We start from the raw sequence: 27,974 nt of genomic DNA, 5'->3' as shown, positions 1-27,974 counted from the left end.
GAGATTTAGCAATTAAAATTGAAGAAGATGACAAGCCTGGCTCCGGGCGCAATATCTCCGGGGATAAAAGTGAAAGCAATAATAAAGCAAGTAAAGTTGTTTGATTGAAAGCAAAAGTAAGATATAGCATATGTTTGCAAGTAATTTCCTTCCTTACAATGGCTATTGAACCTACTATTTATTAGCTTTATCTAGGGAAGTAAGATTCTAAGATCAAGCTCCTCTTAAATGATAATAAAAAGTGTCATTAATGAATATGTAATGGCAGATCATAAATGCAAATATTCTCCGTAATGGTTGTCCATTTAATGTTAGAGAATATTCTCTCATTGAATGTTATCCGATGGCAAATACTCGATCTGCTCCCCTTGGCTACGCTCCCTTCAGGATTTACCCCATATCGTTTCTAATTGTTGTATCCGGTACTAGTTGTTACTTGACTTGCCTTTTACCTATTTCGGTTTTCAGGCAGCTGCAAAATTCTCTTGTTTACACTTTTTCCCTATAATCCTGCCCCCATTTACTTAATCAAGTTTTAACCTTGTGCATATAGGATATATTGTGTAAAGGATAAACAAAGTTTGGTCAAAGAGTCGCCTTTTATTAAATCAAATTTGTAAAGTCCTTTCTGCTAAATCTTCTCGAATGGGTTGTACAGACATCCAAAAATGAACCAAACATGAACAAACACTGCGTGAAGTTCTTAGAATCTAGCGATGGTTTTTGATTTGTCACACATTAAATAAGTCTAGAAAAGTTTGCTACAATCATCAAAAATAAGTAAATAATAATAGCCTAAATTTAACCGAGCAGGAGCACGCCAAATATTTGCACTTTTTTGAGTCAAATACAAAAGAGAACCGAGTTTTGGTGGCAACCGCCCGAGAGAAATGCAAATCTTCATAAGAAATCCAAACGATTTTCTAAGATTTAGATCAAAAAGCTACATACAAGAGCAAAATCTACTGTTAAAGGTCTATTTAGAAATACAAACATGAGACTCTCTCCAAGCGATGCATCTTTTCCGGCCCATAATGCATTCTACAGGTCAAAAAGCTACATACAAGAGCAAACAAGATTAGCAAATGAAAGATATTTCTACAAATGAATGGTGAGCAAACCGATTACCATCTATAAGGATACAGTAACAGCACAATGTATTCATCTGACTCGTCTTCTCTCCCTGGATCTGTCTCTACTATCGTCATCCCTCTCCCTGATTCCTCTCTTCCTCTCCCGTCCACTGTCTCTCTGTTTTTCACTTTCTACATCGTGAACTCTTTCCCTCTCTCGTCGTTTTTCCTTGTCTCTGTTCACATCATTTTCCCTGTCTCTGCTGGAAGATTTCCTCTGAGGACTTTCACTTCCGCTTCTGCTTCGATGACGTTTCCTTGAAGTTTCCCGGGGATCCTCTCTCTTGTCCCTCCTCTCTGAAGTTGACCTACTCGCTGTTCAATTTGGAAGAACAGATACAATACAGGAATTAGTTTCAGCTTGAAGGCAGAAAGTAAAGCACCTTCACATTGGTAGGTGTGCAGACAGCAAAATTTTGCTGTGTCTATTATCTGGGAAATGTACATCTATATATTAATGTAACAAAGAAGATGATTAACAGTCTCAAGAAAGAAACGATTCATCTCATACATGCCCTCCAAATAAGGTATAAACTATGAGGAATCTCATAACTGTTGGCAATAAACATTAAACATCACTGCCTTCACAAAAAAATGCAAAGAAGATGAACAAGTGTTCGAGGCATGATATTTCAGTCAAAAGAAAAAAGGATATCTGATAATATTTGCCTCACTCCATTTTTGTGTTTATCACCAGACACAAAAGAAGAAAAACACTCCTCTACAAACAAGAGGAGTCAGAGATGCTCGACACAAAATATCTGATAGTGCTTTCCAAAGAGCACCAGGCTTCAGTTAATGTTATGAGAACATCCTAACTTCCACCAGTCACCTGGGTATCCGAGAACTTATCAACTTAACCGAGATAAAATGCAGGCTTTAACTGTGTAAGAGAAAGACCACTGGCAAAAGCAGAAATAAGTAACTACTTGTACAGAAAAGGGGGGGTTATTGAAAGTACAAAGTCAAAATATTTAGTTGAAAAGATATCACATCAAGATATACTCCCTGCATCTTAGTTTAAACTCTTGGAGAACGAAGAATGCCATTTGAGGGGTCAAGTGGATTAGACATAAAAGGAAGCAACAAGCTTTTGTTAATTGGAATTAACCTACTTCGAGATCAATAGGAAATTGGACAGCCATAAAGGGTGCAAAATTTTATGATAGAAGATATCTTTTCCGAAGAATCTGAGAAATCTTAAACCTGAACACAAAAGATATAGAAATGTCAAACTACTTGCAGATTTATCACTTACTCTTTCTTGAAACATCTTGACTGAAATTTGCTAAACCATATTCAGATTGAAGTCGTTGCCGATGGTTTCAACTTTCTTTTCTATTTCATCTGGATTATTTATCCCTCGCTCTTCAAGAGATTCGCGATATTCAATCAAAGCAACCTCAAAGCGCCTCAACTTTTGTCTGCCATGAGCAAGTCGTATACCAATCAAAATCCAAAAGAGAAGACAGGATTGAAGAATGTAATATAAAAAATTCGGAATCAAATTTATAGCAATTCAATGGTGTTAGCAAGAAAACGGATGCGCTACGGCGCAACTTCGCGCAGCTGCTACGTCTTTGCTTCTTGCCTTATCCGCCTTTGCTTCTGCGTACACACTAGACCCCACGGTGTGGGATAAGACTGGGTATGTTGTTGTTATCCTTTACTAAGAAACTAATCTAAATAGAAGCCCTTCTTCTTCAAAGTCAGCTTTCTCCCTTCTTGCTTTAGTGAAATAAGGGGCGCTAACGCGACCTTCCTTCAGCTGGCTTCGCCCTATCTATTCATCTATTTTCTCAAATAGATATTTAGGGATCTCTCTTATTCATAGATCTTGAAACCAGATCAATATCCATTTCTCAATAGATCTAGTTATCGATAGAAAGATAAAAATCTCTATTCATATTAGTTGAAGATTGTGACAGATGAAATCTTCTCTGTAAGTTGCCAGAAATTCATAGTTCATTTTACCTCCTCCAATTTACTAAGCTTACTAAATGACCTCAGGCTGTCATTTACTATACTGCGTAGCATGCACATCATACTTTGAGGAAGCATTGAGCACATGTTTATTCATTAAAAACTAGTATTCAACTGAAAGAAGACACAAAAAGGAACTAGTCTAGGTCAACTGTGTGCGCAGAGACAGGAGTTTGCCTATCCATCTTCAAAACTCAATATGTGAAAGTTGAAGTCCGACATTCTCCAATCCATTTCCTCTCTTATCCTTTCTTTCATTCTCTTTTCTTCAAGTTGTAGGTTTATGCTAGCTTTCTTTTCCGAAACTGATAACCACTTGTAAGTAAGGTACAACATGGAGAAGAAGTTGTATTTCAATTTCCTTTAGTTTTATGGTAAATCTTAATACCGGGGGTGAGGCGGGTTTGATAGGGTTGATCTTAGACGGTTAGTGGTTAATGTTGAGTCCACATTATCCTTTCTGTTTATCATAGCCTCAGGCCTTAATTACTAATTATGGTTATTGCATGTCATCTATTTTATGGTTTTTATGCTTCTATTACTATTTCTATGGTTTCTGCTGACAAAACTGATGAATTGTCTCTTCTTATTTTATTTCCGTCTTCCTGAGCCGAGGGCCTATCGGAACAGCCTCTTTGCCCCATCGGGGTAGGGTAAGGTCTGCGTACACACTACCCTCCCCAGACTTTGTGGGATTTTACTGGGCCGTTGTTGTTGTTGTTGTTATGGTAAATCTTAACTTGATCTACCGCAAGATTAGGACCCAGGTTTTGTAGCTTCCTGCTAATCACATTATCATGATTATTGGGCAATTACAGAATGCCAAAATTTCAATCTTTCAGTTCAGGGTCAAAAAGAATTGCTACGAATATTATGTAGAATGCTCTTAATGACTCTGTACTTGTTCCAAAAACAGTAGAATATTATTAATGCGCATGTTATAATAATAAGGAATTTCACGATTTAGGAAACTCAATTTCATGTAGCTCAGAACTCCTACATAAGGAGCCATCTCGTACGTCGTGAATAACCAATTCAATAAGTTTTCTCCCTTCTCTTACTCTTTTCACAGAGTGTACCCCTCTGACAAACTTCTGACTCAACATTAAGAATGCAGAGCTGTCATGCCATTTTAGTTTTAATTCTTTCTGTTTCTCTCTAAAGATTCTGCTAGATCAAAACTAAAGCTACTTCTGCACCTGTAGTTTATAATTTTGTCTAAAGTATTCCACATTCTGTAAAAAGGAATGATTGACAAAATTATGTTAAAGCTACACGTCAACAAAGCTGGGTTTTAAACTGTAAGGGCCACATCCATCATCTCAATTAAGATACACGTATAGTTGATGGTTGTACACGTCATTGAACCGTAAATTAAGCTCTGGAACACACTAACAAGAAGGGAGGTAATTTGCAAGATTTTCAAATGTTGAGGGGCTTAATAACCTATTTCCACTGCAAATATGGTAACATTCAGGAAAAGAATAATGAAGGACCGTATTTGATTTCTCTGAAATAATGGTGCGTTAGAGGGAGATTTCAGTTTTATGAATGGGCAAAAACAAGAAACGAACATGACACCAGACCCCTCAACCAACAACCACCCCAGTGGAATCCCACAAGTGGGGTCTCGGGAGGATAGTGTGTATGCAAAAAGCAAGACTCATTAGGTAGTGTGTTATTCTTTTTGTCCAAAAAGAGAGTCTCTTTTTCACTTCGGAAACTCAAATTCTTCAACCAAATTTGTCAAAGCATTAAACTTGAAATACAAAATCATTGTTCATAGTTTTTCCATTTACTCACTACTTCTCTACATTCTACCCATAAAAGACGATCTAATTCAAGACTAATCTACTTGAAAATAGTAAGTAAATGTTACTACCTTCCTTCGACAAAAGGAGTATACTCAAATGTCAAAAACTAACACGACATGAAGACTTGAAGATCAAAATTTTTTAGCAAAACAAAACCTATTTCGATGCATCAAACAACACATCTATATTTACATATTTACCTCTGTTCTTCAGTCATTCCACTTTCTAGATGTGTTGAATTGCTCGTGTCAGTTGTAAGTCCCGTCTCCTCAATCTTACGAATGCCATCCCCAGCATTTTCACTTCCAGAAGATGAATATGTCAACCCCAGGTCTCTCATATCTCTCTTTTGTTCATCATCACTTTCATTATCCTCCCTGGCCCATTTAGAGGCTGGCAAAATAGACCGATTTTTACCCTCATCAAATAAGTCATTTGAATCAAGCTGTGGACTAGAATTTGAGGGAACCGACGACATAGAGACTTCGCCTTCGAGTTGTTTGTCGTCATTCACATAACTATTCCAGCCTGAAGCCATCTGATCCAACTTATTATTGGTCTCTCTTTGGCTACTAAGGTATCTGTCAGAATTTGGACGGTTTACATGTTTTAGATCATCATCCAGTTCATATCCTCTCTGTTTCTCTGCTTCCTCAAGGTAAAGTAACCGAGAAACCATCATTTCCCCACCACCTATGAGAGACAAACCATTGTGCCTGCATTGTCTTTCTAACTCCGGAAGGGGAAGACTCAGTAGCTCCTTCATGGCAGCTCCTTTCCCAATTGCCAGTGCAGCATCTTGGTTAACCTTGTTACCATCCAGTGCAGTTTTAGTACTGATCGTTTGTTCTAGTTCAGGGGCATCACCACCAAGAGAATGAAAAAGGATGACACCGGAGTTCCCAGATCGAAGAAAAGTTGCACGTAAACCATTGACATAAGCATCGGAAAATAAAAACCAATCAGCCCACACTTGAAGAACTTTCAGAACTCTCTCCTGCAACATGTCAAGCAAAGCTTAGCAACACATCGAGGATAGAAACAGGCTACAAATCCAACATGTGCAAAACCAGTATGGTAATGGGAATGGCTTACTTTGAGGGCCTCAGCAGTAATCCTTCCTGTAATACTATGATACAAGTCATTGAAACTTTCCATTATGTCTGGTAAAGTGGCCTCAAATTTAGTGCGATATGCTGATGCATTCTTAATAGGAGCACTACTATTGTGGAGAATATCTGAGACAAGCATAAGCCGGGCAACTTTTGTTGGTATTGGAGTTTCTTTAAGCGTCAAAGACTCTGTTAGAACTTCAACTACCTGCAACTCAGTAGCAACAGGGTAACTGTTTCAGGAAAATACAATGGAAACAATTACGATCACAGGATCCCTCAATTCATTCATGGTCCTATTTATTACAATTACAATTAATGTTCAAGTCTCATCTTTATGCTAAATAATATAAAAAAAACCTTCAAAGAAGCTGATGGCACTTTGAAAATTAGATGTGGAAATAACCAGCAGGTTTGTTTATTCAACTGCTAAACCTGAAATAGAAGCTTTGAAAGGTAAAATAGTAAAATACCAAATAATGAATGTAGCCTCAACAGAATGCCCTCTTCCACTTCCAGTCGGTTCAAGTATTTGAATAGACAAAAAAGTGCAGTACAAAAATAACAGAAAATTTGTAAAACACCAACTGAAAATTTACCTCTCCAGCAGCATCAGCATTGTCTAGAGCAAAACCCATTGCTTCTCTTATCTGACTTCTTTCAAGAGTCGATGAACGTAGCATATCCTCAAATTCATCTCTCTGTGCATCAGTTAATGTCCTTTCTACTTCTACACGCTGCAAATGTTAAAAGATAAAAAGTTAAATAAGAAAACATTTGTCAGATGAAAAGAAAATCCCTTACACTTTCAGAATGAAGATCCCAAAAAATCAAAATTAACTTGACATGAATCTCTAGCATCATGAATGTACCCTGCTTTTTCCAGCAGCATATGCAGTCCCCAATTCCTTTTCATTCTCGTCTCCTTTTGATGTAGGCAGAGGAGGTGGTATCCACCTACAAGTATTAACAAAAGTTTGGTCAACGACATACAATATTCAATCGAAAACTCAAAAAAACAAAGGGCTCCGTCTCTCCATCCACACATGATTCTAACTTTTGCAACAATAAAATAGACGAGTTCAGTTACATACTAAATAGATAGTTTAAGTTTTCCATTAAGCATATCCACTATGTAAGGTACTTTCCAGATGCTTTGTATTCAGGTCGTTCAATATGAGGGACTGAATAAGGTGGTATCCAGTCCCTCCGGATTGGATTGTTAAAGAAGATTATACAGGGGATTGAAATTTTCACCGTCATTTCCAAAATGCCCCTCATCAAATCTCAAAACAATTCACAGAAAAGGAATACACAAGAAACAACAACAACGGCCCAGTATAATCCCACTAGTGGGGTCTGGGGAGGGTAATATGGACGCAGACCTTACCCCTACCCGAGGGGCAGAGAGGCTGTTTCCAGGAGACCCTCGGCTCAAGAAAGCAACAAGAGACGATATATTAGTACCATCAATAGACTCATAATAAAATAACAGCAATATAAGAGATACGAAATACGGAATACGAATACGAAATAGATGGATGGTATAGTAAAAACCAGCAGATAAAGCCCCGCATAAGTAGACGACCAGTAGCATCCTCAGACTAACTCCTAACTGGTTGTCTCACTCTATTATGCTGTAGAAATTTTCACAACTTTCCCCTAACCTACAACCTTAATGCTCGACCTCCACAATTCTCTGTCAAGGGCCATGTCCTCAGTAATCCTAAGTCGCGCCATGTCCTGTCAGATCACCTCTCCCCAATACTTCTTAGGTCGCCTTCTACCTCTCCTCGTGCCCACCACAGCCAGTCGCTCACACCTCCTCACCGGTGCATCAGTGCTCCTCTGAATGTGCCTGAACCATCTGAGTCTTGCTTCTCGCATCTTGTCCCCCATGGGGGCCATGCCCACCTTCTCTCGAATATCTTCATTCCTAATCTTATCCATCCTTGTATGCCCGCACATCCACCTCAACATCTTCATCTCTGCTACTTTCATCTTCTGGATGTGCGAGTTCTTAATCGGCCAACACTCAGTCTCATACAACATGGCAGGCCTAACTACTGCTCTATAAAACTTACCTTTTAGTAACGGTGGCACTTTCTTGTCACACAGGACTCCCGACGCTAACCTCCACTTCATCCACCCCACCCCTATACGGTGTGTGACATCCTCGTCGACCTCCCCGATCTCCTGAATAACCGATCCAAGGTACTTGAAACTACCCCTCTTGGGAATGACTTAAGAGTCAAGACTCACTTCCACTCCCGCTTCCGTCGGCTCAACCCCAAATTTGCACTCGAGGTATTCCGTCTTCGTCCTGCTCAACTTGAAACCTTTAGACTCAAGAGCATGTCTCCAAACCTCTAGCCTCTCGTTGACGCAGCCTCCTGTCTCGTCAATTAGAATAATGTCATCAGCAAATAGCATGCACCATGGCACCTCCCCTTGAATATGATGAGTTAGTGCATCCATCACCAGGGCAAATAGGAATGGGCTGAGCGCAGACCCTTGGTGCAACCCCGTAACAACTGGAAAATGCTCGGAGTCGCCTCCTACTGCCCGAGTCTTAGCTCCAGCATACATGTCTTTAATCACCCTAATGTAGGCAATCGGGACCCCTTTATCCTCTAAGCAGCTCCATAAGACCTCCCTAGGAACCCTGTCGTACGCTTTCTCCAGATCAATAAACACCATGTGGAGATCCTTCTTCCTATCCTTGTATTGTTCCACCATCCTCCTAATAAGGTGGATAGCTTCTGTGGTAGATCGCCCCGACATGAACCTGAAATGGTTGTCTGAAATAGACACCGTCATTCGCACTCTCATTTCTACCACTCTCTCCCAAACTTTTATGGTATGACTCAATAATTTGATACCCCTATAGTTGTTACAGCTCTGGACATCACCTTTGTTCTTATACAACGGAACCATTGTACTCCACCTCCACTCTTCAGGCATCCTATTAGTCTTGAATATAACATTAAACAATCCAGTACGCCATTCCAAGCTTGCTCTACCCACACACCTCCAAAGTTCAACCGGAATTTCGTCTGGCCCGGTAGCTCTGCCCTTTCTCATCTTACGCATTGCCTCCATGACCTCATCGATCTCTATGTCCCTACGATTATTTAATTCATGGGGACTGTCGGCATTCCTCAATTCCCCTAGTACAATATCCTGATCCCCTTCTTCACTTAGAAGTTTATGAAAGTAGGTCTGCCAACAAAGAAAATAAAAATGTCTTATATTAGCGGGACATTTTAGTCATGTTGGCCCTTTCAGAGATTGGTATCCCCTGGCCCCGATAACTTATCTGAGCAACGCCATGGGATAAGAGAGGTTTATCCATATAACTTAATCTACCCGGAGGCTTACCAATAGCAGGTTTAGGTTGAATAAAAATCATTCCGCTCCATGTGGTTAGTAACGCATATCAGACGACCCCTTTATATGCATATATAAAGTGTAGACTGATTTCAAACGCTTTGCATTAGGACCCACAATATCTGCACCAGAAACTCCAATCCAAAAGGCAAAAAAAAACAGTTAGTTACCTTCCACTACCACTGATCATGATAAAAGGTTCTGTGCGCCAGCGTTGAAGAGTATCCCCCTATTATTTCACAAGAACCAAAAAGATCTTAGCTAGCACAGTGTAAATATTTTTCTTCACCATCTTATAAGAGAAATATGGATTGATTTTAAAAGCAACTGATGAAGTTAGGTCACGAGGTCACTTACTTATCAGAAAACAAAAGGAAGAAAGGTCATTTTATCAATTCATATTTCAGAGCCATGATAGGCTTTACCTGAGCAAAAGAATAAAGTCTCCAAACATAATATGTATGCTCCTTGGAGCCAAGCTCAAATAAGAAGTTGAAGAGAGAATTCCCACGGCCTCGCTCCATTATGGCCTGCTCAAAAGCACAGCCTCCATCGAGAACATACAGAGACATGGTACCAATAACATGGCAAAGGTGATCATCTTCCGGTGGGACAACCATAATATCAGGTACATTTGGGGTAAGAACCTACAAAGCACAAGCATATTACCAACTGGTTAATAAGACTACCAGAAAACTGAGAATTCTTAAGGACTACTCCATCCAATTTTATGTTGCACCATTCAACTGTGATTTGATTTTTGTATTATATAACTATTCAGACAGCTAACATACCAGTTCAGAGTTCTGGCTTGGTATAGAAGTAACTGGAGGACCTGATGGACCAGATAAGATGACAGTGCTACCCTGAAACCACATAAGATAATCACTTAAATTAGTTTCAGGAGCTAAAAGGAATGTATTAAGAAAGAGAAGGCAGAGAGGACAGCAGAAGGGAAAACTTGCCACAGAAAATTGCAGTTTTAAAGGAAATATAACTAGCTTCAGATAGAAAACCAAATATCCATTGCCAAGAATGAATAATTAACCCATAGAAGGTACTCTGTATCTATCTATTAAATTAACATGATTGATATATATAACTAGTTGAAGCAAAAACACACAAGTTTGACCATTCATCTATCTTCATGACATGCATTCAACTGATCATACATTCCTAGATAGAAGAATCAGTGTAGTATCTATACACATATATAGCTCATCAAGAAATCATACACCTTTAGAACATATTGAAAGATAAACACCTAAGCTTGCCAAGTTATGCATTCATAACATGCATTTAACAAATCATATTCTCTATAGAGCACGACGAACCTCCTTGCTCCTGATTGCCATTTGTCCCGGAGGGGGAGCAGGGAGTGATTGGGATGGTAAAGAGACAGATTTGCCCCACCCGATCTTCAACTCGTACTCATAAACCACCACTCCTGGATCATAAAAAGAAAATTTGGTATTTAATTGCTTCACTGCTTAAACTTGTATGTACTTGCAAGAGATAATGAATAATAATCAAAAAGAACGATGACATAAGCAAACAGAGTAGACAGCCACATAGCAAGAAAACAAATTCCATGAGCTCTGTGTAATAGTTATGTAGCAGGTAACATTATCAAGAGCACACTGCTGTTAAAACAACCAAAACAAGTCCATCGTCAGTCTCCATTCTGCCTCTCACTACTGTGTCCCAGTGAAGCAAGATCTTTGCACAAGGATGAGTTCAAACACTGGGAAACTGAGCAAGAGTTGATATATACTGGATAGACATGAGCAAATATTAGAAATATAGATTCTAATATCTACTGCATTCCCTCTTAGTTAGCCAAATATCTCCAGTGCCAGCAAACCCAAAATGGGCATAGCAAACAGGAGGCGACACCCACAAGAGTTGAAGGGACGAATCTCCCAAGGAGAAGACAAAAAAAGCAACGCAAAACAAAGACACATTTATTAGGCATCGTTTGGTTCAAAAACTCCTCATGTTCCTTTTTTTAGAACGATATAATTACCTGATGTTTCCTGTCCTTCGTTTTTATAATTTCTGGCTGTTGTTACTAGTTCGTTTTACGTAGTTCGTTGTCATAACTACTGTGATTTTGTTGTATTGAGCCGAGAGTCTTCCGGAAACAGCCTCTCTACTTTCACAAGGTAGGGTAAGGACTGGTACATACTATCCTCCCCAGACCCCACTTGTGAGAATACACTGGGTATGATGTTGTTGTTGTTGTCGTCGTCGTTTGGTTCAAAAACAAGTTATGTGGAAATTAGTAATGCAGAGATTGTAATGCAAGGATTAGTACTGTAGAGAACTAGAGATTGTTATACAGGGATTATTAATGGGGAGAGAGTAATGCAGGGTAAGGCTGCATATGATACACCCTTATGGTCCAGCCCTTTCCCGACCCCGCGCATAGCAGGAGCTTAATGCACCGGGTTATCCTTTTTTTTAGAGTAATGCAGGAAATAGTAATGCAAGGATTATAATGTAAGAATTATTTCTAGTTGGATGTTTGGTTTTTTGTATTAAAAAATAGTACACATTGTATGATTTAATATGTGTGTCTTCCTTTTATATTTAAAGATAAGGGAAGAGTCAATGGGCTAGGGTGTTTTTCTGTAGTAGACAACTTCAAGTTTTGCTCCTTAAACACAGCAATACTCAGTACAACCACAACTCTATCAGAAGAAAAACTAAAGACTCTAAATTACAGTGATTCACTTATCTAATCTGTGTACCGAAGAAGTTGGGGTGACGTTCTCTGCATTTTTCCAGTAAATAAGCTGCAAGAAGTTTCTATTCTATCCAGGTGACATCAAGTTTATTTTATCATATTATTTTAATCCATGTATTAGTAATACCCGTATTCTTATTCGATACCCTATCCCACATAAAATAATACATGTATTTCCTCATAACTTGTGCCGGTGAATGTTTAACCGATCCATTCCGGATCGACCGAATTGGTACGGAAGTTAGGAAGAAAGTAAAATGCTAACCGAAAATGTATATGCTATGTTAACCCTCAGGGGTTGGCCTGGTGGCAATTGACTTGAGTCTTGGGGTTTGCTCCCTTTCAAGGTCTCAAGTTCGAAACCCACTGGGGGCAAACAATTTCTGAGGGCCATCGGACTGGGTAAAACCTGAATTAACCATAGTGCACTTGCGGGAAACTCCTTGCCGAGGGTCTGTGCACCCCCGGGATTAGTCGGGGCTCTTAGAGACTCGGACACCCGGTGCAAATAAAAAAAATGTATATGCTATGTTGGCTTCTATGCATAGATTAACTTTCCTTATTTCACCAACCAAACAAAGTAAATGTTATGTTGGGTTTTAGCAACAGATTAATTCTCCTCAAAACGCTAAGCAAACGGGCACTTACTGTACAAGTACATAATACACAATATTGCACCATCAAAACATTTTCCCTTCAGTTTAACAGGTTTGTACACTCAAAAGCTATAAATGCAGGTAGTGGAATAACCCTTATAACCTACTCCACTTATCAATATGGCATAGTTTTGCTTGAACATCAGCATCTCTAACTCCTTATAACTGCGCATTAAAAGCTTGAACAACAAGAACATCATGGTAAATTTGTTATGTTGTAGGAAACTGGGAAAAGAATAATGAGACATTCACAATAGCAAGGAATTTCAACTCCGACTCATGTTTTGAAGGCTGGATGTTTGACGAATCTCTTTGCTTGGTCTAAACTTCATATTGTAATAAATGTTATCTTTTTTGGATTTTGTCATCTCCTTAAGCTGTTGCTTGACGTAAACTTCATATTGAAATAATATCTTTTTTTGGATTTGTCATCTCCTTAAGTTTTAGCTAGGAGTCAAAGGCATGTACAGGAGCTAATTCTATTTTATAACACATTTGCATCGACTGGATGCTTGATGAATGAAATTTATCTTTACCTGATCAACAAAATAGCAAGGGAAGATGTTTAACTTTTCTTTAAAATGAAAATATCACCGGAAGGAAAATAAGAAGAGGGAAACGCTATTCACAGATATAGGATTAAGCAAAAGTGTCAGTTGTAGTAGCTAAAGCCTAACCTTGCATCTCATCATTTGCAGCCTGAGCATCAGCCCTATTCATGAAAGATACAAATCCACAATTCCTCTGTCGCTTTCTTTCCTCTTCTGTCCTCGGCCACATTATTTTTACACTCGCAATAGGGCCAAATCTCCCAAAAGTACGCAAAAGGAAATTTTCATCAACCTATAAGGAAAATAATCAAAAGGGTAAACCAAACAAGAAAGGAGAATAGGGTGATAAAGAAACTCAAGACAGCTTCACAGTGCTTAAAGCAACAAAAGTGACATTAATAAGAAAAGCATTACCTGAGGCGATAAATTTCCAACATATAGATTTGTGGTCTGTGGGTCCCCATCATCCAATGATCCAGGCCTTCCACTAGGATCAAAATCATCTGGCAGCTCATCAAACCGACTAGACGGCTGAGGAAAGTTTGTCATAAAACATGAGAAAAGTAATACAAAGCACACCAAAAATGCAGATTAGATATAAAAGGAAGTAGATACCACAAAAAGAAGAGACATTTGACAATAAGTGATTTTTACAGTAAATTTTAGCACTATTGCAGAAACTTTACTAATAAATGTATCGTGCATATATCAGCAGATGTGGCATGATGTTTCAAGGAAGACTCTGATGTCTGTGCATAAAATGTGTATCAAAAGCAGATGAAAGGCACCAGTAATGCTCTAAGAACAACCAATAACTTATCTTCTTCCAAAAAGATTCAAGTACTCAGACCACTGCCAAAGAGCATCAACCATCTAAATCATAACATTCATGTTGGACTGCAATTGTTTCAACCCATTTAAACAGAATCTCATTGAAAAAAGACAAGAAAAAGTTTGTCCGATATTTCATCTTAAAGGAACGGAAGATTGAATGGCTTAATTTCATACACTCTTGACTCTACCAATATCCTTAGAGCCACTTACAGCTGGATTATCAGTATGACGATCGCGCCAGTGTTCACGTTCTTGGTTACGCCTTTCCCTCATTTCTTGCTCATGCTTCAGTTCCTCCATAAAATAGTCGATGTTCCTTGGTTTTCCTTTCTCCTTTTCCCTTGTTTTCTCCTCCTTCTGCATAATGTAGACCAACATATTCATATGTAAATATCAAAAAGGTACAACATTTCTACTCTAGTACTAGAGATGTTTCAACTGCCCAACATACCTTCTCATAATCTCTGCTCTTGGTTGCCGTAGGAGGTGGTAAAAAAGATGGAACATACCTGCAGATACATGAACTACATTCCAGAATCTACCACCAATAACTGAAAACATTTTTTTTTTAAAAACATATTCTTAAACAATGATAGAATCAATCTTTTACATGTGGGTGGCGATATTATCATTAGCTGAATTGAACATGCTTTCAGTTGACACAATCAATTTACCAATGCAAGCATTTAACAAAGAAAGAAAGTGATGTATATATCTTCTGAAAGAATGGCCACTTTGGCAGAGAAAATCACCCAAGTTTCAGCTTACAAAGTCACTCTCACTATTTACAGTTTCCTCTTTCTGACATGTGACAGGTGTTCCATCCCTCCTCATAAAAGCTTTGATTAAATTGTTGTCTAAACCAGGGAACAATACCTACTACAGTAAAAATCCTAACCTACCATATGTTCTTAACTTGCGCGTAACTTCTTCAGTCATTTTAAGAGGAGTTTACTTCTGCGAAATTACTAGGTTTAGGAGTCATAATGATATGCCAAGTTTGTGACATAAGGTATCATGAAGAACACTCGTTGTTCCGTCGCTTTTTCAACTAAAAATATATTACGCATCCCTTTCCTCACTCAGTTTTTTGTGGAACGACCATGGTACCATCATTATACCACACAGCTAGAGCATTATTAGCCATTCTGTATCATCCCAAGAAAAGGAGAGAAGACTTTGCAGAATTCAGTACCAGATCCATACAAAGCCTTCTTCTTGCAACAATGACTAGTTTAAGGGCATAAAATTCATTTTTACCGCCTCCTTTGCTATTGTTTCTTCACTTCCCAGTTCTACTTTGCCCTCAGATCTGACAGTTTCCCGCTGGATGAGAAATAAACTAGTTCCGTCCCAATTTATGTGGTGGTGTTTAACTGGGCACGATTTAAGAAAGTAAAAAAGACTTTTAAAACAAGTGGTCTAAAACATGCCATAGACATGTTTGGCTATGAGATCATGTAACTGAGGGTAAAATGGAAAATTTAAAGTTAAATTGTGTCCCTATATAGAAATGTGTCATTCTTTTTGGGACAAACTAAAAAAGAAAGTATGTAAATGTCACATAATATCGGTAAAGGGAGTAAAAGTTTAATTCACACCCCTTTCATCACACAGTTTTTTATGGAACTACCACAGTACCTTCATTATACCACACAGTTAAAGCATTATTAGCCATTCTATATCATTCCAAGAAGAGAAGAGAAGACCTTGTCGTTTTCGGTACCAAATCCATACAAGTGTTCTTTTTGCAACAATGACTAGTTTAATGGCATCAGATCCATTTCTACAACCAGCTTTACTCCAGGGGTGTTTCTTCACGTCCCAATTTTACTTTTCCATCCAATATGATAGTTTTCCACTGGGTGTTAGGGCCTAGTTGAAAGGTTATACAAGCAAAGGATGTGTGCTAGCCAACACTCGTGGAGGTGAGGAGCGAGGAGAAAAGGATCATTCCCAGTAAAGTCATTACCATAAGATCTTCGGCACTAACCGGTTTGAATTATCAGCATGTCAAGAAAGATATGCCTTTTTAGTTCGTTGACAACGAGAGAGAAAAATCTCACAACTGAGAATTTGCGAAAAAAGAAGATTACATACGTCCATCTAGTGTTTCATGTGCGAAAAATCAGGCGAGGCGTGGATCATCTCCTGCTACATCGTTAGGTGGCAACTCCCTTCTGCTGAGATCATGGGATGGTTTGGGACACAATGAACAATGCCAAACACAGTGTAGGATGCATTGTTTAGATGGAATTCTAGAAGGGAGAGAAGATGGATGGCGTGAAATAGTTGCCCCACAAGCACTCATGTAATCCAACTAAACAGCGCATCCTACATTGTGCTTGTCATTGTTCATTCTAACCCGAACCATCCCATGATCTCTCAACACAAACGAGTTGCCACCTAACGATGTAGCATCAGATGATCCACGTCTCACCTGATATTTGCACATGAAACACTAGATGAAAGTATGTCTAAGTAGCTACTCTCTTGTGGCGGAAAAGTTTCAGATATTTTGGGGTATATTGAGTGATCCCAATGGAGGCATTATTCAAATGAACTTTTACTAGGCTAAAGAGAAGAAGAAATGCATGGATTGTTGCTAGAGGTGTCAAAGATTTTTAAAAACAATTGAATCGAACCAAACCTCGGTCCGATTTCTAGGTTTTTCACCATAATACATAGGCTTATGTGTGAGCCTATAACTGCACTTGATAACTAGAAGGTTTTTATTTTCACGTAAAGAAAATGAAAATACCAAACTCAACCTACTAATAATATATTGATAAAAATACTTACACATCAATTACACGTACAAAACATTACTCCCTCCGTTCCAATTTATGTGAACCTGTTTGACTGAGCACGGAGTTTAAGAAAAAAATGAAGACTTTTGGAATTTGTGGTCCAAAGCAAGTCCAAATGGGGCCCAGAGTATTTGTGTGGTTATAAAGCTTCTCATTAAGGGTAAAGTTGTAACTTTAAGCTAAATTGTTACCAAATTTAGAAAGGGTTCATTCTTTTTGGAACGGACCAAAAAGGAAATAGGTTCACATAAACTGGAACAGATGGAGTAATTTTTGAGCCATGGGAAGTATCAAGACACTTCAACGATCACATGAATCCACCTGTTTAAGTCAACTATTAAGTGATTTCAAAAGTTTACCCTTGTATTATGGAGCTTTTGGTTGCAGGTGAAGAAATATGGAGAGGGTATACTTTCACAATTAGAAAATTCAACAAGTAATATAGTAGATGTTTAATTCAAATGACAATTTATAACTTCACATTACATTCATTGCTTTTGTTTGTGTTCTACACTATACAATTTTTGGATTTTTAGCTGTTGCATATACTTTCCAGTGACCTTAAATGAGACACGGATGAATGAAAACAAATAATGTTGTCAAGATCAATTACACTAGTATTTTTCATCAAAAGAAAAACCTTCTTTTGGTCACCTAGTTTTAGCAATGACTTGTTATAATATATATTAACTGAACAATGCCCACGAAAAGCAATGGTTTCAGATGTTGTACCTTGATGGTAAAGTATAATGTACCAATAAGAAATCATAAAAGTACTTCTGAAAGTAGGTATATTTTGAAAGTTAATGTTACTCAACTCATCCTTGTTTCTTAGCAGGATAATTGCTATTTTTATCTTATATTGTGTTTGCCAGTTTTCTGTAACAAATGAAAATTTTATTAACATAAGTATTTTTATTTGATGTCTTAAAGAATAATTGAACCGAACCGAAACCGAAGAGAAACCGAGATGATTGGGATGATTCGGAAAAGTCTAATTTAGGTTATACACAATCATTATTTCTTTGTAATATGCCAAAAAAATATATATGGTATAAATTTCTCAGAATTACGGGTTGAACCAAACTATTAACAATCTTATATGTTGCTCCATTCACTCATGTGGATAGGTTGGAAAGGGAGGAATATGAGACCTTTCGAAGGATAGAGGAAGATTTTGTATTGTTGATGAATAGCCTCATATTCCTTGTTTCTTTTTGGTGCACCCATGAGGCATCAATTTGTATACTGAGTGGCTACTTTTTGGTTTACCACTAGTATACATGAGTTTCTTCCTAACATTAAGAAAATAATTTACCTTATCAATAAAAATATCCCTTTTATTTCATTTGCATTTTTGTGTAAGGAGAATACTATAATCTAATGATAGTTGACAAAGTTTAATAGACCACTGTGGATGACTCGGCTGGAGCCACTCAGTGTCCATGTATTTTTTGGCATGGATTTGGTGTTCTCTAATGAAATATTGACTTATCAAAAAAGTAATTCCAAAGCATTCGCCTTTTCATCTCTTGTAATGTGTTTCTGGTGATGAATTAGAAAGGCCATCTTTAGTAATGTGTTTCTGGTGATGAAAGGCTGTCTCAAGAGGACTGCTGAAAATAGATGCTCCATCCAATAGGACTTCTTTTCATTGTACTAATATATTTTAAATCTCAAAATTTAGCAACAAGCATTGATAATCTATGTGCTTTTACAATAAGAACAGAAACTAACATGCAGGCACAAAATTTTCCCCAGCAAAGTACATAGGATGTTAATCCCACTTCCAGAAATTGGTAGTACTCTTAACCTTTCTATACTATCTATTTCTTGGTATGAGTAATTAACAAAAAGAGAGCTATACAAAAATGAAAAGAAAACATTAAGTGCTCAGCGCCTCAGCATGACTGCACATGCTCTTGAGATACACACACAGCTGCATTAGCATTTATCTTTCAGAGAGATGCACGGTAAGATCATCATTAAAGTGAATCAAGTGACTCAGAAAAATTCAAAAGGACAAAATAATATTTTACGTAACTAACTTTGCAGCCCTAATAATTACGGTATCACCACCAGAAACCAGTAGTACTCTTAACCTTTCCGTATATCTTATTATCAAAGGCAAAAAGCGCAAAAAAGCTCTAAGGTCTGTTGGGGCTTTAAGCGCAAAGCGCAAATAAACCGTAGGCTTTAATGAAGAAAGGCGCAAATGGAGAAAAACTATAAATATCTATGTATAGTCCAAGACTAATATCCATAAGCATGAATACCAAATATATGGACAACGAAATTGAAGAAAATTTACGATAAAGTGAAATATTAATTGTTTAGTATCACCTCTTCAATATTACGCTCATTGGCAAGGGAAAGTATGCCTTAGAGCCTTGATGACAACACTGAATAATCCGCTAAGCGAGGCGAAGCGCTCAACATGTTTTGAGCCACGCTTCAGGGCTTAAGCGCGCTTTAAGCGCGCCTTTGATAACACTGCTTATTAGCACGAGTAAACAACAAAAAGAGAGCTAAACATATATGAAAAGAGAACATTAGATGCTCAGATTGACCGAACATGCTCTCAAGACACATGCAGCAGCATTAGTATTTATCTTTCAGATAAATTCAAGGAAAGATTGCCAGTGAAGTTAATCAAATGACTCAGAAAGACTCTAAATGACAAAATAATATTTTACCACAAACATTTGCACCCTAATGTTAACAGTGATATCATAACCAAAAGACTAAGTACGTAAGGCCTAAATTTATACAGTAGTATTACAGCACGGTCAATCAAAAAGCATTTGTTTACCTACTTCCCTTCTTTAAACCAGAAACCTCATCTTTGGAACCTGCCATCGGTGAATATATAGAAAAGGCCCATATTTTTATTAAATGTGTCCGTGTAAAGAGAATTTATTTATCCATATTTTATAGAGAATGATTCATCTATATAAGGAGTATAATGAAAATTTAAGAACATAAATTGCTGCAACGGACCATCAGAATCAATCTTCAACTTATCATTCGGATTGATGGTTCCCCCTCTAACAAAAGCTTTAGAACCAGGTGTATCATCCGCTTGAAATGACTCTACAAACTCTTGGTACAGACAAGCTGTTTCGTCCTCTGCTCTCTGCCAACATAATACATGTATGTTACAAGATCAAGAAACTTCATTACACAAAGTAAACCAAAGACAGTAAGGGTTCATACTTTCTTCTTCGCCTCTTCCTCTTCTCGGTGTTTCTGGAAAGGTGTCTTCTTCCTAGAACTCATCTTCTCAGAACGCACAAACTGCACAGCAGCACATGTGTATTAAAAGAGAAGCACCACCTCCACACATATGACATATCACAAGAACAACAGAGCACAATTTAATCAGAATTAAAACCACCCCCAATTGATTCACTGATATCATAACTTCAGAATCAAACGCAACATATTCAATGGGCCATAAGAAAAACTAGAATGCATGGCACTTATGTGATTAACATCATTGCAAGAAAATGGGCATCACCGCCAAATCCAAATAGCAATCATCACCAACCTCATCGTGCATAAATAGTTTAGCTAAAACGTCAACAAGAAACTCGACAAAGGAATCCCAAAAGAGAGAGAGAGAGGGAGATTTTAGTCCAAAATCTAATAACCTGACCAAATTCCTACACATATTACTCCCCCCATCCCACTTTATGTGATGCACTTTGACAAGGCACGAAGTTTAAGAAAGAAAGAATAAAATATACTTGTGTGACAACAAATCATCTTATTAAGGGTTAAAATGAGAAGCTTAAAGTTAAATTGTTTCTAACCATAGAAAGCTATCATTCTTTTTAAGACAGACTAAAAAGAACTATGTGTCGCATAAATTGGGAGAGAGAGGAGTAATAAATAGTAAGAATGCATCAAACTAAGGTAGAAGTCATCAACTACTCCATTTCTCCTAATTTACGTGACACTATTCACTGATCACAGAGTTTCATCTGCTAATTTGACTGCTAAATTGTAAAAGTAGTAGTTAGAAAAACAATTGAAAGTCCGTTCCACTAGGGGGAAAAAACATTACACCAACTTATACATTTGATATACCTAAATGAATTTGAATCCTTGAAAATGTATATGCAAGTTGTGTAAAAGAATATAATCAGGGGTATGGTGTCATAATCAAAACAGTGCCACATTGCAAAAATAGGGAGCATTCAAGTAATGAATTTTCAATTGCAAAAACAAAAACATATGTTGACAAAATTCAGACGGTCAAGTTGGATGAATTAACTATAAGAGTCAAACGATTCTGACGACTACTTAAACATAAATATAGATCATTGGTTTACTTCAAGCTTTGCAATAAGCCAAATTAATTATTGCTTTAACTCACAGCCAGCATAGTGGTATTTCATTTAACCAGGACATATAAATCAAAGTAATAGAAGTGTTGTTTCTCAATCAATTCAATGAAAAAGAAAGAAAATGCTTACTTTGAAGTTAGAAAATTGAAATTTAGGGCTTTGCTGAACAAGTTCAAGTACTCAGACGATATTCGCTACTCGATTAGCACTGGCGCTTTTCCTCTTTCGCTTTCTCTCTGTTGGAATTTCAGTTTTTAATTTCTTTGAAGTCGTCTTCTTTTTATCCTTTTTAATAGAGTTTACGAAAAGGTTCAAATATGCCCTAAAATTAAGCGAAATTGAGCAGATTTGTCCATCCTTATACCTTGGCGCAAATATGCATTATGCCCTTATTTTATACGATCTCATATGGAGTACATATTGGGTCCACGCGCTTACTTTAATGGCATATTTAGCCCTTTAAACTTTTATTTTATGGAGTTATATTGTTTGGTTCATGGTAATATAATGGAAGTTTGTAACGATAACTGAAATCGATTACTTTTCTTCTGTAAATCTGTAATACAAACAAAGAGAAACAAAGAGTCGAAAAAACAAAACCATTTGTTGGAACACCTATATCAATAAATATTGACATTATTGTATGGGTCAAAATCCGATCGAGAAAATTCGGCACGAAAAGGTGATCGAACGTGAGAATTGTAACTCGTCATGGGTGACCTGGCCGAGGTCGATCAGCGATTAACAAGAATGAGCCATTGAGTGGCCCATTAGGGCCGAGGTCGAGCGGTAGGAGTAGAAGTAACGGCAAGTATAGCTTTGAAACTTTCAAAGGAAATATTCCATTGAATATTCCTTATGTTGTAGTTTTAGGGTTCTTTGGGAACATCCCATATATAAATAGAAAGGTAGAGAGAAGAAAGAGAGACATGTAATACTCTATATGATAAGATCTCTTACGAAAAGTTGACTCTGAAGGAAAATATAAATATTGTCTTTCCATAAAGATTCGATTTGTTGTTTATCCAATTCTTCTCTCATCAGATCCGAGAAAGCCCCCCTATATTCCAACATTCATTTGTCTTATATCATTGTCAGAGATAAGAATCATTCACTTCATTCAATATTTGGGTGAATCATTCTCTCTATTTAGATTTATTGTGATTTAATATAGTTATTACTTATCATTGTCCCTCCACTCATTCATACAACATCATTTAATACCCATTGTATTAAATTAATTTAAACGCATTTCCATGTGACTTGTGTAAACTCATTTCAGATCTAGGATTTATTATGTCTAGATAGGATTTGCCCACTATCTTCTTATTTAATTAGTTTAATAAAAATATTTCATACTTTTTGGTCAAATAATTTGGCGCCGTCTGTGGGGAATTTTCTAGCTAAAATTTTAGTTTCTTCGAAATCTAAGAAAAAACTTTACAAAAATCTTATACTTCCTTGTAGGCACAAATCTAACATGTCAGGCAACAGAGAGGAAAAGAGGAAGGCGATATCCGACCTCACCACTAACCTTCTCCACACCATCAACGAAGTGGATGAAACGGAGGGGGAAGATATAACACCAAACACCTCTCCCAGGTGAAACAGCTCGCCCCCACCTCACGGTAGCATTACAACTTCGCGCGGTAAAAGGGCTTCTACATCCACAACATAAGAGGTACCACCAGTAGTGAAAAAGCTACTCGAGGCGTGGTTGACAAACACGCTAACCAGTTTCCTCGACAAGCCTGCCCAAAGGTCGAATAGAGAAGAGGCAAGGGTCTGCATTGCATTAGCAGCTGACGAGCAGCACGCCCCCTGTAACAGGTATTACTCACAATACTAATGATGCAGGAAACGACACCCTCATGACCATTTTGAAGAAGATGGAGGAGATGGAGAACAAGAACAAAATGCTCTGCAACCAAATGAAGGAACATCAAGAAAGGGTAGACAAAATACCGGGTGCTCCAAAGCTTTTTCCAAAAAGGGACGCCAGCCGATTCGTGGAACAATCGTACAATGATGAGAATCCACCGCATGTCATATCTAAAACCTTCAAAATGCCATCGTACTTAAAAATATATGACGGCACGACGGACCCAGAGGATCGTGTGACCCACTATGTCGTGCAGTGAAAGGCAACGACCTCGCCAAAGACAAGTGTCATCCATATTCCTGAAAACTACTCATCAATTATGAAGTAAATATTCAATGAAGAGAGATTATATCCTAAGACATAAGTAAGGTTAAAATGGTCAAAAACTCCTCCTAATTTATATCTTTTTAAGAAGCGTGTATTAAAAAATTCTAAAGATAATTTAAGATGGGAAATATTTATCAACCATGTATAATGTCTTATGATTCTTTATTTACTACTGAGGCTGAAAGAGTAGTAAGAACTAACTAGTATATATCAATATGAAACCTAAATAATGATATGTTACAAATCACCAATAAAACTCTCTCTCAAAATTGAAAAAGATGTAAGAGTTTAATTAGGGTTGACATGTGTGGAAGAAGAAAGAGATTGAAGTATTTCAACAACGCTTGATAAAATTATGACCATGCACGCTAAAATCAGTTATTATTTAAAATAAAGTAAAATGAATGCACTATAATAGTTCTATTAAATATTAGTATATGTTATGAGAAGATCACAAATATAGTTAGATATATTTTTTTAAGGAAATCGTATGTAAAGTTTTAAATTAAATGCATATCAAAATTTTTACGCAATAGATTTAGTTCCATATTTTGATTTGATTTGAACACCCCTTATAACCACTACATCACTAAAACTCTGCAGGCAGGCTTTTTTGAGCGGGTCGGAAAAAAAAAAGACAATACATATGCATTAGCAAAGCCTCTCTATAAACAGAGCCTTGCCTTTCAGTCTTTTCCACAAACACATAGTGAGTAGAGACAAAACCTGGATTTCAAGCTTATGAGTTCGAGATTTTAATTGTTTTAAGTTACAAGATTTTGATTAATAAGTTATACATATTCAATGAATTTTTAAGACATTAATACACGATTATTAGAAAGGGAAGTTAGTTAGGAATTCAAAAGGTAATTAGAGTTAGTTGGAGTTTGTTACAATAACTAACTTCCATTAGTTGAAGGAATATGTTAGGGAAGCTCTTGATTTTTCATTCAATGCAATAGATATAAATACAGTATATTACATAAATTACAGACATGAATAATAGTACAATTCTTATTATACTTCTCTTCTCTTCTTCTTCCTTCTACTCTGCACTCGTCTTAAAATTGATTTCTCGAATCACTCCTGAATCAACTCTGTGATTCTCTAGTTAACTAAGCTCCTGCAATCGTGTAACATTGGTATCAGAGCCCTCAATCCTTGGAATCATGGCAAAAGGCACACGATCGACTAACAATTCAACTGAAGAACCAGTTGATCTACGTGAATTGATGCAGAAATTGATAGCTGATGTAGGGGCTTTGTCCGGTGAAGTTTTACATCTGAAGAAGTTGGATAGAACAGTCCTTGAATTAAAGGAACAAATGACTAATTCAAGGAACTCCAGAAGGATAAATCGCCATTACCATATGAAGGTGATGTTGTGCCCTTTTTTCTCGCGAAAGTGGGTTTCAACACGTGACAACTCTTTTAAGGAAGGTGTTAAAAAAGAGAGTCGCCACATAATGGGTTTGAGGTGTGTTAGGTCACCTATTTGCAAAAACTCTGATTTAACCAATTTGTGTCACCAAAGATTGGGTAAAGGCTCAAATTACCTAGAAGAGAAGGTCTTAGGCACTCTTCGAAGTCCACAACTGTGGGTCACGGCCGTACTCGAATTATATGAATTAGTCAGACAAACAAAGACAAAGAAAGCAAGAAGTTTGGGAAGTTTTATTAAACACAAATAATTGATTTAAAGACAAGCTGAGAGGGGGATCCTAAATTTTTTAGCTTAAAGGATCACCCCGTGCAACATAAATAATACTTTGTAACTCCCTCAAGATGGGGTGTTACTCGTATTATTCAGCAGACACATACTATCATCTCCTGCTACCCGATTACTATCTTTAAGTTGTTACCCAAAAGCGCACTAGTTGATTCTAAACCGTGCCTTATGCATGTACTACCCGTCCCATGCCTACGGTCCAGGAGGTTTTGGACCTCTATTTGGGTAGTTATATACTTTACTTAGGCTGCTCAAAATGATAAACTAAGCGACAAACAAAACATATAAAGACTTTACATAAAGGAAACTAAAGGCTCACATTGACCTCCACACTTATACAGCAAATGCACGCAAACACATATGCAAATTGGGAGATTTCAAAATTCAGAACCTTGAACCTATAGACATGATTTCTAGGTGAGTGTGAATCAAAGTATGGGCAGTTTCAGATACAAGACATCGCTTGTAGAAGGGATTATGCAGTTGCTATAAGCTGATTATCAAAATCGCATGTTTCAAGTTATTAAACCTTACGGATGTTGCAATCTTAAGTGATCTACACGCTGAATGATGGGGAAGTCTATTAGGAGAATCACAAAATTATTCATGCTAGCTGACAACGGTATGAACAGGTAGTAAGTGGGTTTTTAGAGGTCTATCAGAATGAGCAATTATACCCTATAAGCAGGATCCCTAACCTTTGATGCTTGGCATTCACATTTTTTATCGTTATACTTAATCTTATGGGCATGATTTCTAGTGAACAGTGAAAGACAATAATGAAGTGATCAAATTCCTATAGACATAATTTCTAGTGTACGGTGCAAATTAAAAGGGATGTTATTAGCGTTTATTCCCTATAGGCATGATATCTAATGAATAGTACATATCTTAATCCTATGAGCATATTTTCTACGTGAACAACGTCAAATAAAATAATTGGAGTCCTATAGGCAGGATTTCTAGTAACACATAGCAATAAACATAATTGCAGTATTTTCTACTTGTGTTTGCTAATAAACAGTATGTGCGCGTGCTTTTCTCTAATGGCATGGTTTCTATAGTGCATATAGTTGTCACACCTCCTTTTTACCTATACCTCGAAAGGGGCATATAAATGGAGTTTTTTCCAACTTAAAGTGACAATCGAAACGGGATTATTTATTTAGTTGTTTAGAGTCGTCACTTGGGATAATTAATGGTGTCCCAAGTCACCGGTTTTAAATTCCGAATCGAGGAAAAGATTGACTCTGTATTACAGTCCGCGAACCAGAAATCCGGGTAAGGAATTCTGTTTACCCGGGAGAAGGTGTTAGGCATTCCCGAGTTCCGTGGTTCTAGCACGGTCGCTCAACTGTTATAATTGGCCTATTATCTGATTTTAGTACATGTTTTAACCTATGGTGCAATTTTAAACCTTTAACCACTTTTATTCATTTTTAAAGAAAATTGCAACGTCATTTAAAATATGTTTTGAATCACGTCACATAAATGCACCCACAGTCCATGACACATTTTACCTAACGTTGTGAGATTTAGATTTGGGTCACATAAATGCACACCCCAATTGATATTTATGTATTGTGACCATGCCACAGGAACCGTACCCATAGCCACGATAATTTATTATAATTAACGCGCCTAAAGCAAGCTACGATGTTATTGCGTTATTCATTATTCCTCCTAAACAAAGACTTCAAATTTATTTATTTTTTCTAAAAGTACGACTACTATCATTTAATGGTTCAATTAGTCAAAAAATTGTAAACAAATTAGTAATAAGAGAAAAGTAAGATTCTGAAGGACAAAAAATATAATACTATAAGACAAAAGAGAGTTAATGGGGTGCATAAAAGTGTGGCTACATTACAACCTTTGATCACATTTTCCAACTCTCTTAATTCAATATTGGCCAAAAATGCAGTAGTTTTGCTCATTTTAGAGTGGCGACGAACACATAGATGAAGTAAAAAATAATAACGGGAAATAGAAATGAAAAATTACTAGAAATTCGATGACTATACTGATCAGATAGATGAAAGATTACCAAAAATTTTGACATTAAGTTGCTCTACATTTGCCGTAGTTGTTGTGGAACAAAAGAGTTTCAGTCTGATAAAATACAAATGTCTTGTTGCGCCATTGTTACCAATTCCACATATCTAATCCTATTTTAGCGAAACCGACGAGAAGGGAACTGGGGTGGCGGTTATTTCTTGTAAACAGGGAAGTTGATGGTGTAAGGCCCTTAGCTTAGGGAATTTTGGGTAAGTTGTGCGGCGGATTTTTCAGAAAATGAAAGAAGAAGAAGAAGGAGCTCTTGGGCGCCGTTTTCTGTTTTTGTTAGGGTCTAGGAATTGAAAAACTTAGGGTAGGGTTTCTATAATTGGGTATTTTATATGGAAGTGAGAAGGGATGATGGTCATTGGATTAGAAGGAAATAGATGGCTAGGATTAAATCTTGCACTTAAATGGGCTAATGGTTTGGGAAGAATGGGCTAAGGGTAATTGGGTTGGACCATATTTTTTGTGTCTCAATTTTGGGCTAAGAAGACTCCAAAAATTATTATTTAAAACCATAGTTAAATTCCCTTAATATAAAATAACTATAATACATGATGCAAAAATAAATTCTAATTAATTAAACTAAAC

The 27,974-nt window shown here is 37.2% G+C and overlaps 1 pseudogene; it reads right to left on the bottom strand.

Moving 5' to 3' along the window:
• Nucleotides 1–799: 799 nt before the first annotated feature.
• On the bottom strand, nt 800–20,720 carry LOC104215562 (protein RRC1-like; annotated as a pseudogene).
• Nucleotides 20,721–27,974: the final 7,254 nt, after the last annotated feature.

The sequence above is a fragment of the Nicotiana sylvestris genome, chromosome 3, assembly GCF_000393655.2.
Source record: "Nicotiana sylvestris chromosome 3, ASM39365v2, whole genome shotgun sequence".
NCBI lineage: Eukaryota > Viridiplantae > Streptophyta > Magnoliopsida > Solanales > Solanaceae > Nicotiana > Nicotiana sylvestris.
This window is presented reverse-complemented; position numbering and strand designations above follow the sequence as displayed.